The sequence below is a fragment of the Amblyomma maculatum genome, chromosome 1 (assembly GCF_055883805.1).
Source record: "Amblyomma maculatum isolate TAMU_Amacu chromosome 1, ASM5588380v1, whole genome shotgun sequence".
Lineage (NCBI taxonomy): Eukaryota > Metazoa > Arthropoda > Arachnida > Ixodida > Ixodidae > Amblyomma > Amblyomma maculatum.
Window position 1 is genome coordinate 463,877,292 of NC_139344.1, and position 11,345 is coordinate 463,888,636.

Genomic DNA, 11,345 nt, shown 5'->3' on the forward strand with positions numbered 1-11,345 from the left:
CCACGGACCTCTGGGTTATGGGCCCAGCACGCTTCCACTGCGCCACTCTTTTTTTTTTCTTTATCGCCATACTTTGACAAACACTGCACACACAACAACAACAAAAAAAAACTTCATTCAATCTTGACACCAGCAACCTGCCAGAGCTGCTTGACAGGCCTTGTCTTGTTTAAAATTCATTGAGCAGGCTCAAATTTTCCATCCTGGGTAGCCAATCGGGACATGACTGTGATCTCACCACTTGCACGAATCTGTGTACATTCTCCTTAAAGTACATGCGGGCCGGTCGCGCGTCTGGGTCGCAGCAATAACCCGCCATCCTGGAGCGCCATATACTATGGAGGCCCCAGAGCATTACTTGGTCCAACGGGAAACCATCCTCATTTTGAATGGCCAAAAATCTGATGCCGTTGGGATGTTTTACAAGGAACCATTAAAAAAGAGTTTCCGCTTCATCCACTGCGCCACTGTGCTGGACAAGCATCTCGTAAGAACTGAGAGGTATTTGATTGGAGAAAATAAAGCGATTACAGCTGCTACCGGTTGACGTGCTCGTAACTGCTCGTAACAAAAAAAAATAAGTAAAACATAGCAGAGCGTGGTTTTGATCCACGGCCCTGTGGGTTATGGGCCCAGCACGCTTCCACTGCGCCACTTTTTTTTTCTTTATTGCCCGACTTTGACACAAGTACACCGCACTGGAACTCAAAACAACAGGAACAAAGGAATAATATATGTACACAAAGCTAGTTCGCGTTGCCTATTTCCCACTGAGGGGCAGGCATTGTCATGGTAAAATTCCTTGAGCACCGTCAAAGGTTCCAGCTTTGACAGCCACTCAGGAGCACATGGTTGCAATTTAGGCGCGTCGAGCCATCGCTGCACACTTTCACGGAAATACATGCGGGCTGGCCGTGCATCTGGATCGCAGTGATAACCAGCCATTCGTGCGCGCCATATACTGTGGAGGCACATTAACATAACCTGGTCTAACGGCATATCATCGTGGTTATCCAATGGCAAATACCTAATGCCATGGGAATCAAGTGGCAACTGCTTTTTTATTGTCCTTTGCAGAACATCCCACAAATATACCCCCTCCCAGCAATGCAAAAACACGTGATCTATTGTCTCTGGCTGTTTGCAGATGAGAGATTGGGCCCCCCACGGTAGGAAAATACCCTTTTCCTCCATAAATGATTTTACACTCAAAGTACCGGTATGTAGCATAAAGAAAAACGTTTTAGCTCCCGTAGCAACTTGCATTTTCTTTACGCGTTTTAATACATTACTTCCTGTGCCTCCATAGTATAAAGCTCGGTACAAGGGCACCGGGAACACCACTTCACAAACATCCTTGTATAATGTTCTCCTGTTAACATTACTTAAATACTCTTTCGAAAAACGTGCGCTTAAGAAATTCACGCTCACAACAATTTCCCTAAAGAATCCAAAAAGAGAGCCCGGCATACATTGAGTATAAACTACGAAATCAGGCAACGCTCGACCAAGTCTTTGTTGACACACTGTGCGCAGGAATGGATCACTGGCATCCCTAAAAAACATAAACCGGTTGACAGTCTGTCGCACAAACAAATGAGCCAGACAGGGCCCCCCATGCTTCACCTGCCGGAACAAATTTGTCCGACTGCACCTCTCCCAACTCGAGGCCCAAACAAACACCGCAAAAACTCGATGCAATTTTTGCACATTTACACGGGAGCGATGCAACACTTGCATTACGTACCATAAATAAATAATTAATACAGGTTGCAAACTGCGGCTCTTGCAAATATTGATAATTGAGCGCTTTTCCGTTTCTCCGCTTTTTCACGGGTTTCTCTGACCTGATCTAGCCAGTATGGCTCGCTTTCCTTGTAAAATTCCAAGGGCACACCCTAGTACTTTGCAGGCGTTGTAACCCACGACACATTAGCGAAAGTGTCGGGGGTCAGCTGCCATTCTCCGTGCCAAAATCCCAGGCACTTACACCAGTTAACTTTACTCCCTGTGACTTTGCTAAAATGTTTTACCACATCCACTGTCCTCTTTATACTCTCCTTATTCACACAAAAAACCGCAACGTCGTCTGCGTAAGCCAGCAGTTTGACTTCTGACGCCTGCAGTCGAAAACCATCAATGTCATTGTTTTGTAGGATGCTTAAACAATGTTTCAATATAAATGCCGAACAAAAGAGGGCTGAGGGCACAACCTTGGCGCACCGAACGTCGTACGTTGATGGGGGCCCCCAGTGACTTATTGACAATTAATCTCGTAGTGCAGTTACGGTACGTCAGACCACTCCCTCTCGAATAACAGAGCCGACATTAACATAGTCTAATATACTGAACAGAATAGTATGTGCCACAGAATTAAAAGCTTTCTCCAAGTCCAACTGCAGTAACGCAACACATGCATGAGTTGCATCGCAGCTTTCGAGCACACTTCTCGCTTTGTGAATGTTCTGAAAGATGGATCGCCCTTTGATACCGCACGTTTGGTAAGGGCCCACTAGCTCGCATATAACCGTTTGTAGTCTGCCAGCAAGCACCTTTATATAAATCTTGTAATCAACGTTTGTCAGAGCAATGGGCCTGTAAGACGACAACTGCCTAAGCTTATCTGGTTGGTCAGTTTTCGGAATAAGTACTGTGTGCGACGATCCGAAAGACGCAGGCAGTGCCTTCAGTTCATACGCTTCATTAAATAAGGGACACAACAAAGGAGATAGCTGTTCCTTGAACGCTTATAAAAAGCCGCACTCGGGCCATCAGGCCCGGGTGATTTCCCTGGGTTTAAATTTTCTATTGCCTGCTGCACTTCTTTTTCGCTTATTGGCCGCTGCAGTCTTTCTTCTTGTTCGTGATCAATTTTTGGCATCGCGTCAAGAAAGGATTCTTTAAAACGGTCCAAATTAACCTCTCGGGACGAAAATAGCTCTACATAATACTTCCGGAAAGCTTTCGCGATTCCTTCGTTATTGGTTTCTGTGCGTCCTGCCCAATCTACCTCTGCCACGTGATTTTGCCTTGAAATTGCTTTTTCTATTCCCAACCATCTTTTTGTCGGTGTCTCATCCATGGCCAATTTTTCCGCTCTCGCACGCACCAGTGCTCCGCGATAACGGTCTTCGTAATTCAGTTGAAGTCTTTGTTTTCTTTTTCTAACGTCGTCCGTATAACCCTGGCGTGTTACACTCCATGGCTAACAATTTACCTAGCAAAGATCTTAAATGCATTTCATTTTGTTTTTCTTGAAACCGTATGCAGCTGGCTTTTTCTATAGCTTTGATTTTAATTTGTTGCTTACACAGTTTCCATTCTTGACCCAGTTCGTGGGTGTCCTCCTGACAAATCTTACCAATTTCTTCTTCTACTAGTCTGGTGAATTGCTCCTCATTCAGCAGTTTATTATTTAACTTCCACAATTCCGAATTAAAACCGCTACCTCCCTTTCTTGTTCCAATTGTACACTGAAATATGCAGTGATCTGAGTACGTTACCGCCAAAACAATAATCCTGGCATTTTGGGGCCAGTTTTGCGGACACATAAATCCTGTCAAGGCGGGCGTGGCTAGCATCCTGAAAATGAGTATAATGAACCCGTCGCTCGCTCGTGAGACACTCTGCAACGTCTTCCAGTGCAAACTCGTCAATCAAGCGCGAAAGTACCTCTGTGCTACGATCCCTAAATGTACGATGGCTAGTTTTGTCCCCGAAGCTCAGTACACAATTGAAATCTTCCAGAAAGACAAGTTGCTTATCCGTGTTTAAATACCTTTCAACAAAATCAAACAAAGCAGCCCTCTCATCAACTACCGTAGGTGCATATATACAAACAGCACGCCACTCAGCCGAGCAAAAACTAAAATCGAGGACCACACCCCGACCCGACGGAAAAGAAGCATGCGACTGCACTACAAGACCAGGCAACTTCTTCACAAACAGGACGCATCCAGCAGAAGTACCGACTGCATGGCTGACAACTGCGTAAAACCGCGACGTGAAACGTTGCACCATGCTCTCGGTCTCTTGTTCACCCTCGACTTTTGTCTCTTGAACTCCAAGTATATCGATGTCATTTTCATTTAAAAGGCGCAGGACTTGGCTCTGCTTCCTTTTTGCTGCTAGACTTCTCACGTTAAGGGTCGCAATCTTTAGTGACAGTTCATAAGCCATTTTCTTAGAGTGAAAAGACGCCAAGAGCATGGTGCTTACCTTTCACGTCTAGCATGGCGCTAGACGCTTTCGTTGACGCCAGAGCCATGAGGTTGGACTGCCAGACCTTGTGACAGGGGCGGCTTTTCGGCAGCTCTCCTGTCCGCCGAGACATTCGGTCTTGGTTTGAAGGTCGCCCTCCTCCCTATTGGCGTTTTTATCGGCGGCTCGTCGTTGCTAGCTGCCTCTGCCTTGCTTGTCTCACTTGTGCTCTCGTCGTGGGCACACTTCGCAGGGCCTTGGACGTTGGTCGCTCGGCCGCTGCTCTTTTCAAGGGTTTCCTGTCGGCCCGCAGACTCCGGAAGTTCAGTTTTTGAGCTCTCGACATCGCTCACCCTTTCTTCTTCTGACGGTCCGTTGTTCGGTAGCGTGACTTCCTTGTCTGGCCTACTGAGTGTCTCGTCACCGCCCCACGGGGGCACTAACATGCCTGTCGTTGCTGCTAGCTTTTCAGCTTCTCCGAGCCCTTTTGCGGCCTCTTCTGTTTCTGCTACATCCATTTGGTGCTCAGTCATGTCCGCCCTCGCTGTTGGTGCAGTAGCCACTGCATACGTTCGCACGCAATCTTCCTCGGCGTGGCCAAAACGCTTACATATCGAGCAACGCGGAATCTTACATTCCCGGCGCACATGACCGGTCCCGCGGCAGCGCAGGCACTGCATTGGCCGCCCAGGCACCACAACAAGGGCCAACTCCCCTGCTACTCTTATCTGGTGAGGCAGGTCATCTATCTTAATCCCGCGCTCGCTTCAACTTCAGGAGCACGGTTCGCGTTGTAGAGCTCTTTTCGTGCACGCCCTGGACTCGCCACCGCTCACGGGTCACTTCGGTCACCTCACCGAAAGCCGCTAAAGCAGTTCGGATATCCTCATCCGCCACGCCATGCAACATCCAGTGGAGCCGTAGCTTCACCTGTTGATCCTCCGGGTCAATGATGATGCACCGTCGACCCTTCATTTGAAGCTCCTTGAAGGCTACCATCCGCTTGGTTGCTTCAGTGCTGCTCAAAGTCACCGCCCAGGCATGGTTTATTTGGTAAGCCCCCAAGGCCACCACGTCTGGGAGCGTATCAGTCTTGGCCAGGGCGTCGCGGAAATCTTCAACCCTGGAGGGTCGCACTCGTACGTCGCCGTGCAAAAAAACTGTTGAAAACAACACAGTCCGGTGGGCAGATGCGGCAAAATGAGCTGATATTCCTTATCATCGTTTGCGTTAAGCCTGTTACCGCGGCCAGCCTGTGCCGCAATCGCCGCTCCGCCGGAGCTCATGATTCTGCGTCCGTACACGCCGGTGGCCGGAAGTAGAATGCTTCCACTGCGCCACTCTGCTGGACAAGCATCTCGTTAGAAGTGAGAGGTAATTGATTGCAGAAAATAAAGCGATTACAGCTGCTACCGGTTGACGTGCTCGAAACTGCTCGTAACAAAAAAAAAATAAATAAAACATAGCAGAGCGTGGTTTCGATCCACGGACCTCTGGTTTATGGGCCCAGCACGCTTCCACTGCGCCACTATGCTGGACAAGCATCTCGTTAGAAGTGAGAGGTATTTGATTGCAGAAAATAAAGCGATTACAGCTGCTACCGGTTGACGTGCTCGTAACTGCTCGTAACAAAAAAAAATAAAACATAGCGGAGCGTGGTTTCGATCCACGGCCCTGTGGGTTATGGTCCCAGGACGCTTCCACTGCGCCACTCTGCTGGACAAGCATCTCGTTAGAAGTGAGAGGTATTTGATTGCAGAAAATAAAGCGATTACAGCTCCTACCGGTTGACGTGCTCGTAACTGCTCGTAACAAAAAAAAAACGAATAAAACATAGCAGAGCGTGCTTTCTATCGACGGCCCTCTGGGTTATGGGCCCCAGCGCGCTTCCACTGCGGAACTCTGCTGTTTTTTTTTATTGCCGACTCGGCAGGAAAACAAGTACAGATAATAAAAGGCGCTATCTTAAGGAAGACAGCACTCGTACATTAAAAGCGCTTGAGGTCAACAAGTTCATATAACAGAGCGTACCATTCTGGCTTCTCAGCGTTCTCCTTGTAGATTTCTCTGAGGTATACAACACTCTCAACAAAGTACTATCTAGCCGGCGAACATTTTCATGAACAAGTCATATGGCACACCATCTTCGCTGTGGATCGGTAAAAACGTATACCGTACCGTTACAGGAAGATTTTTCTTTAATGTTCTCTGCAGGATATCCCACAAGAATACCGCATCCCAACAATCAAAGAATATGTGATCTACAGTTTCAGGCTTATGGCATAATAAGCAGTCCGTGGTCCGCGGGACAAAACGCCCCTTTTCCACTAACGAGGGTTTAACTGGCAGTGTGCCACAGTGTAAGTGAAAAAGAAAGCTTATACCGAATGCCGCACGGCCATCATTTGCACCCTCTTAAGGATGTCACCACGCTGGTCCTCACCGTAGAGTGATCGGTAAATGGGCACTGGTAACATGATATAGATAAGGTCCGCATACAACTTCCTCCGTTTTACTTTACTGAGGTATAGAGAATCGTACTTTCAATATCTGAAATGCTCCAAAGACCTCGCGCAGATATCCCTGCACACTACTTTCATGTGTCATATAGGAACAAACCACGAATTCGGGTAGAACATTTTGAAGCCGAACTTGGATCATAGTACGAAGAAAGCAATCCTTTTGGTCGCGCAAAAAGGTAAACCTCGACACAATTTGCCTTAAGAACAAATGTAGAAGGCCCAAACCCCCACTGCACACTGAGCGAAACAAGTTCGTGCGGCTCGTGTGTTCCCACGTTGAACCCCACACAAACTAAGCTAACACTCTGTGCAGCTTTTGAACACACATTCTAATCATGAACAGCGCCTGGAGCACATACCATATTTTTGCGACAAGGAAAATATTGCACACTGTTGAGCGAGCAAAAATAGAAAAGTCTCTGCTGCCCCATTTTTTGTTTTCGAGCGTACTTGCTCGATTTCAGCTTGCCAATACTGCGTCGTCTCCCTGTAGTGCTGAAGTGGCATGCCAAGGTACTTTGTAGGCATATCTTACCATTGAACATTGTAAAATAAGGACGGCGAGCTTTCCCATATGTCATGCCAGAAGCCTGAGCACTTGTTCCAGTTTATAACAATGCCGGTGTATCGACAGTATGAAGTGGCATCATCAAGATCCTCCTTGACACTTTATCTTCACAAATGATAGCAATATCATCAGCATATGCAAGCACTTTCACTTCGGATGTCATTAGCCGGAAACCTCTTATGTTTTCATTGTAAAGCACTTTTAAGCAAAAGGGCCGTCTGTCCTACACAGAGGAAGGTGCCTACTAGGAAGGCGAGTCTCCCTGGCGTGCGTCTTGGCATCACTGCCACCCTTGCTTCGTAAAGCGCGAAGGCAAGCGCGCTGTTCTTGATAACTGCTATTTTGGCGGCCGTAGACAAGTCAAAACGCGCTGCGTTTGAGAGTACTCTGTTGGTTTTATCAATCGCCAGGCTCCAAGTAGTTGGAGATACACTTCCTTCTTGAAAGAGGACTCCTAGTACTCTAACGGCCTCTTCCAAGGGGATCGGTTCTAGGAGCGCCTCTTGGAAACCGCCAAAGCGGAGGGCGTGACTTTTTCCCACGTTCAGTTTCGCTCCTGAGAGCGATGCATAGTCCCTGAAAACTGCTAGGAAACTCTGTAGGCTTTGCCCGTCACGCACAAACAAGGAGATATCGTCTGCGTATGCCATTATCTTAACCTCGTCCTGTCCTATCTCCGGAAAGCCGCTGATGCGACGCTCGCTGACGACGCGCCGCAGCAGTGGGTCCAGCGACAGGACAAACAGTGCCGGTGACAATGGGCAACCCTGTCGCACACCTCGGGTGACAGCGAATTTGGGGAGCGCTTCTCTGTTCAATATCATATCACTTGACACATCTTCGTACAGGAGCTTCATGGTCCCAATGAATTCTTCGGAAAACCATAGCACCTTAAGACGTCATATAAATACGGGTGGTCGACCCTATCGAATGCCTTAGCCTGATCAATGAAGGAAAGAAGCCAACAGTCGGCGAGGCCAAGGAAAGCGTTGGGGATGGTACTTTGTCTTTTTTTTTGTTTACTTGGACAATCACAGAAATTCGTAATGTAATCTGTTTAGGGTAAAGATAATTAAACACAAAGTAGAAGAAAAAACAACGTGCCGATGGTGGGAACCGAACCCACGACCTCCGAATATCGCGTCCGGTGCTCTTCCAACTGAGCTACATCGGCCACTGTCCCCGCTGCTACTTGCTTGGGTATTTATGTTGTCTGAAACCGAACCTTGAGAACCTCTGTAACCGAACACTCTCAAGGTTCGGTTACATATTCGGAGGTCGTGGGTTCGGTTCCCCCCATCGGCACGTTGTATTTCTTCTACTTTGTGTTTAATTATCTTTCCCCTAAACAGATTACATTACGAATTTCTGTGATGATCCAAGTAAACAAAAAAAAGACAAAGTACCATCCCCAACGCTTTCCTTGGCCTCGCCGACTGTTGGCTTCTTTCTTTCATGTATTATAATGAGCACCCTCATTTCCCCTTAATTGATCTGCTTGTAGCTTACGGGGGTCTCGGTTCTGGCAGTCTTGAAGGCATAGGTAGCGTAAGAGGGTTCTAGCACCGCTTTCGCCCTCGCTCTTGATCACGTTCTATGTGACGCTGGCGGTAACAAAGGACGTTCCACGTCCGCCGCAATGGCTGAGGGTGGCGCTGGTGAACACTCTCAAGGTTCGGTTACAGACAACATAAATACCTAAGCAAGTAGCAGCGGGGACAGCGGCCGATGTAGCTCAGTTGGAAGAGCACCGGACGCGATATTCGGAGGTCGTGGGTTCGGTTCCCACCATCGGCACGTTGTTTTGTCTTCTACTTTGTGTTTAATTATCTTTCCCCTAAACAGATTACATTACGAATTTCTGTGATTATCCAAGTAAACAAAAAAAAAAAGACAAAGTACCATCCCCAACGCTTTCCTTGGCCTCGCCGACTGTTGGCTTCTTTCCTTCTTGTATTATAATGAGCACCCTCATTTCCCCTTAATTGATCTGCTTGTAGCTCACGGGGGTCTCGGTTCTGGCAGTCTTGAAACCATAGGTAGCGTAAGAGGGTTCTAGCACCGCTTACGCCCTCGCTCTTGATCACGTTCTATGTGACGCCGGCGGTAACAAAGGACGTTCCACGTCCGCCGCTATGGCTGAGGGTGGCGCTGGTGAACACTCTCAAGGTTCGGTTACAGACAACATAAATACCTAAGCAAGTAGCAGCGGGGACAGCGGCCGATGTAGCTCAGTTGGAAGAGCACCGGACGCGATATTCGGAGGTCGTGGGTCCGGTTCCCACCATCGGCACGTTGTTTTTTATTCTACTTTGTGTTTAATTATCTTTCCCCTAAACAGATTACATTACGAATTTCTGTGATTCTCCAAGTAAACAAAAAAAAAATACAAAGTACCATCCCCAACGCTTTCCTTGGCCTCGCCGACTGTTGGCTTCTTTCCTTCATGTATTATAATGAGCACCCTCATTTCCCCTTAATTGATCTGCTTGTAGCTTACGGGGGTCTCGGTTCTGGCAGTCTTGAAGCCATAGGTAGCGTAAGAGGGTTCTAGCACCGCTTTCGCCCTCGCTCTTGATCACGTTCTATGTGACGCTGGCGGTAATATAGTGCTCTAGAATATTGGGCAGTGTGACGACCGGCGCCGGAGAGCGGGCCGCTTTTGCGATGACAAGAACCTACTCCCGCGAGAGGGCGCGACGTGCAACAGGGGTGCCACGTTCGCCGCTCGGCGCGTAGCGGCCGCGGGATAGCGGGGGTACAGAGGAGGGGTGCGGTTCTCTTTGAAGCGATTTTCAGACGCTACGCAATTAGTGTGATAATTAACAAAGAGGCGACTTATTCCAAGTGCTTAAACTGATCCCTGCCGTTCTTTTACGTCTATCTGGAGACATTGTGCACGCTTGGGTAGTCCTTCGGAGCAGCGCGGTATGTTTGAATCACTATCTGAAACTCTCAACATTTCTTCCTGCGGACAGTTACAAATCGTCCAGATGAGCAATTTGTACTTAATGTTTGCAACGAAGCGTGGTGTTTTGCATTCGTTTTTCCCGTAAGGGAATAAAGGCTACTGCCCAGGAGCGCTATTAACACGCGGAGAAAAACTGTGTACATGCAAATCAAAGCTTGTGCTTCGTAAGGCCTCCTTATTTTTACAAACTTATTTTTACACCTATTTTTTACAAACCTTATTTACGAACACCTGCTTACATTTTGCAGCTTGCGCTTATTAATACATAACAACGTTTATTTTAAATCGTCAGTAATCTGTAATATATCTCTTTAATCGGTGTTCTTTATGTGCCCTAATCACCGCTTATATAAATTACAAATACAGTGTGCGAGCAAAACACATTTATTCACTACCGTACTAATTTAAAGCACTGTGGTATTTACCGGCAAAAAAAAAAATAAACAAGGTATACGCGACTCAAGCATTTATTCTTTGTTCGTGATTAACAATTACATATATATCGCGGACATTTGTTTGCGTGCCACTAACCAAAGGGTGAACCAGCTGTTTAGATGAAAAAAAAAAACGTCAAGTACAGCTACGGCATTACTTCAAATAAAATGTCAAAAATTAAACCTGTCACATACGTAATACCTTCATAGTGGGCACTTGAGTGCGGACACTTTACTGGCATCAAATGGTACAAAGCAAACAAACAAAAATAAAAACACTGATAATTACGCGTCAAATTGGCAGGTATGATGCAGTTCTTGGCGCGCACCGAGAGAAAGCGGAAAAATGCGAAAAAGATGACGAACACCTAATACGCAAGCAAATAAAATAATGCCGAAATAAAATGCGGACATAATACATGTTTATTCTTTGAGTGTCTGGTATGAAATAAGAGTAATCGACTGGATATACTTGCAACTACTGCTTACCGAACTATATATAATCGGGCTACTTGCCGCGGGTGCTCTTTTGCAGTACTAACCAGACTATAATTGTTAACAAGGTTGATATCACACGTGAAATACTTCCAAGGGAATTTAATTATTTTCCCTTTGGCAACTCTTGTCGTGATTCGCTTACTTCGCAAAGA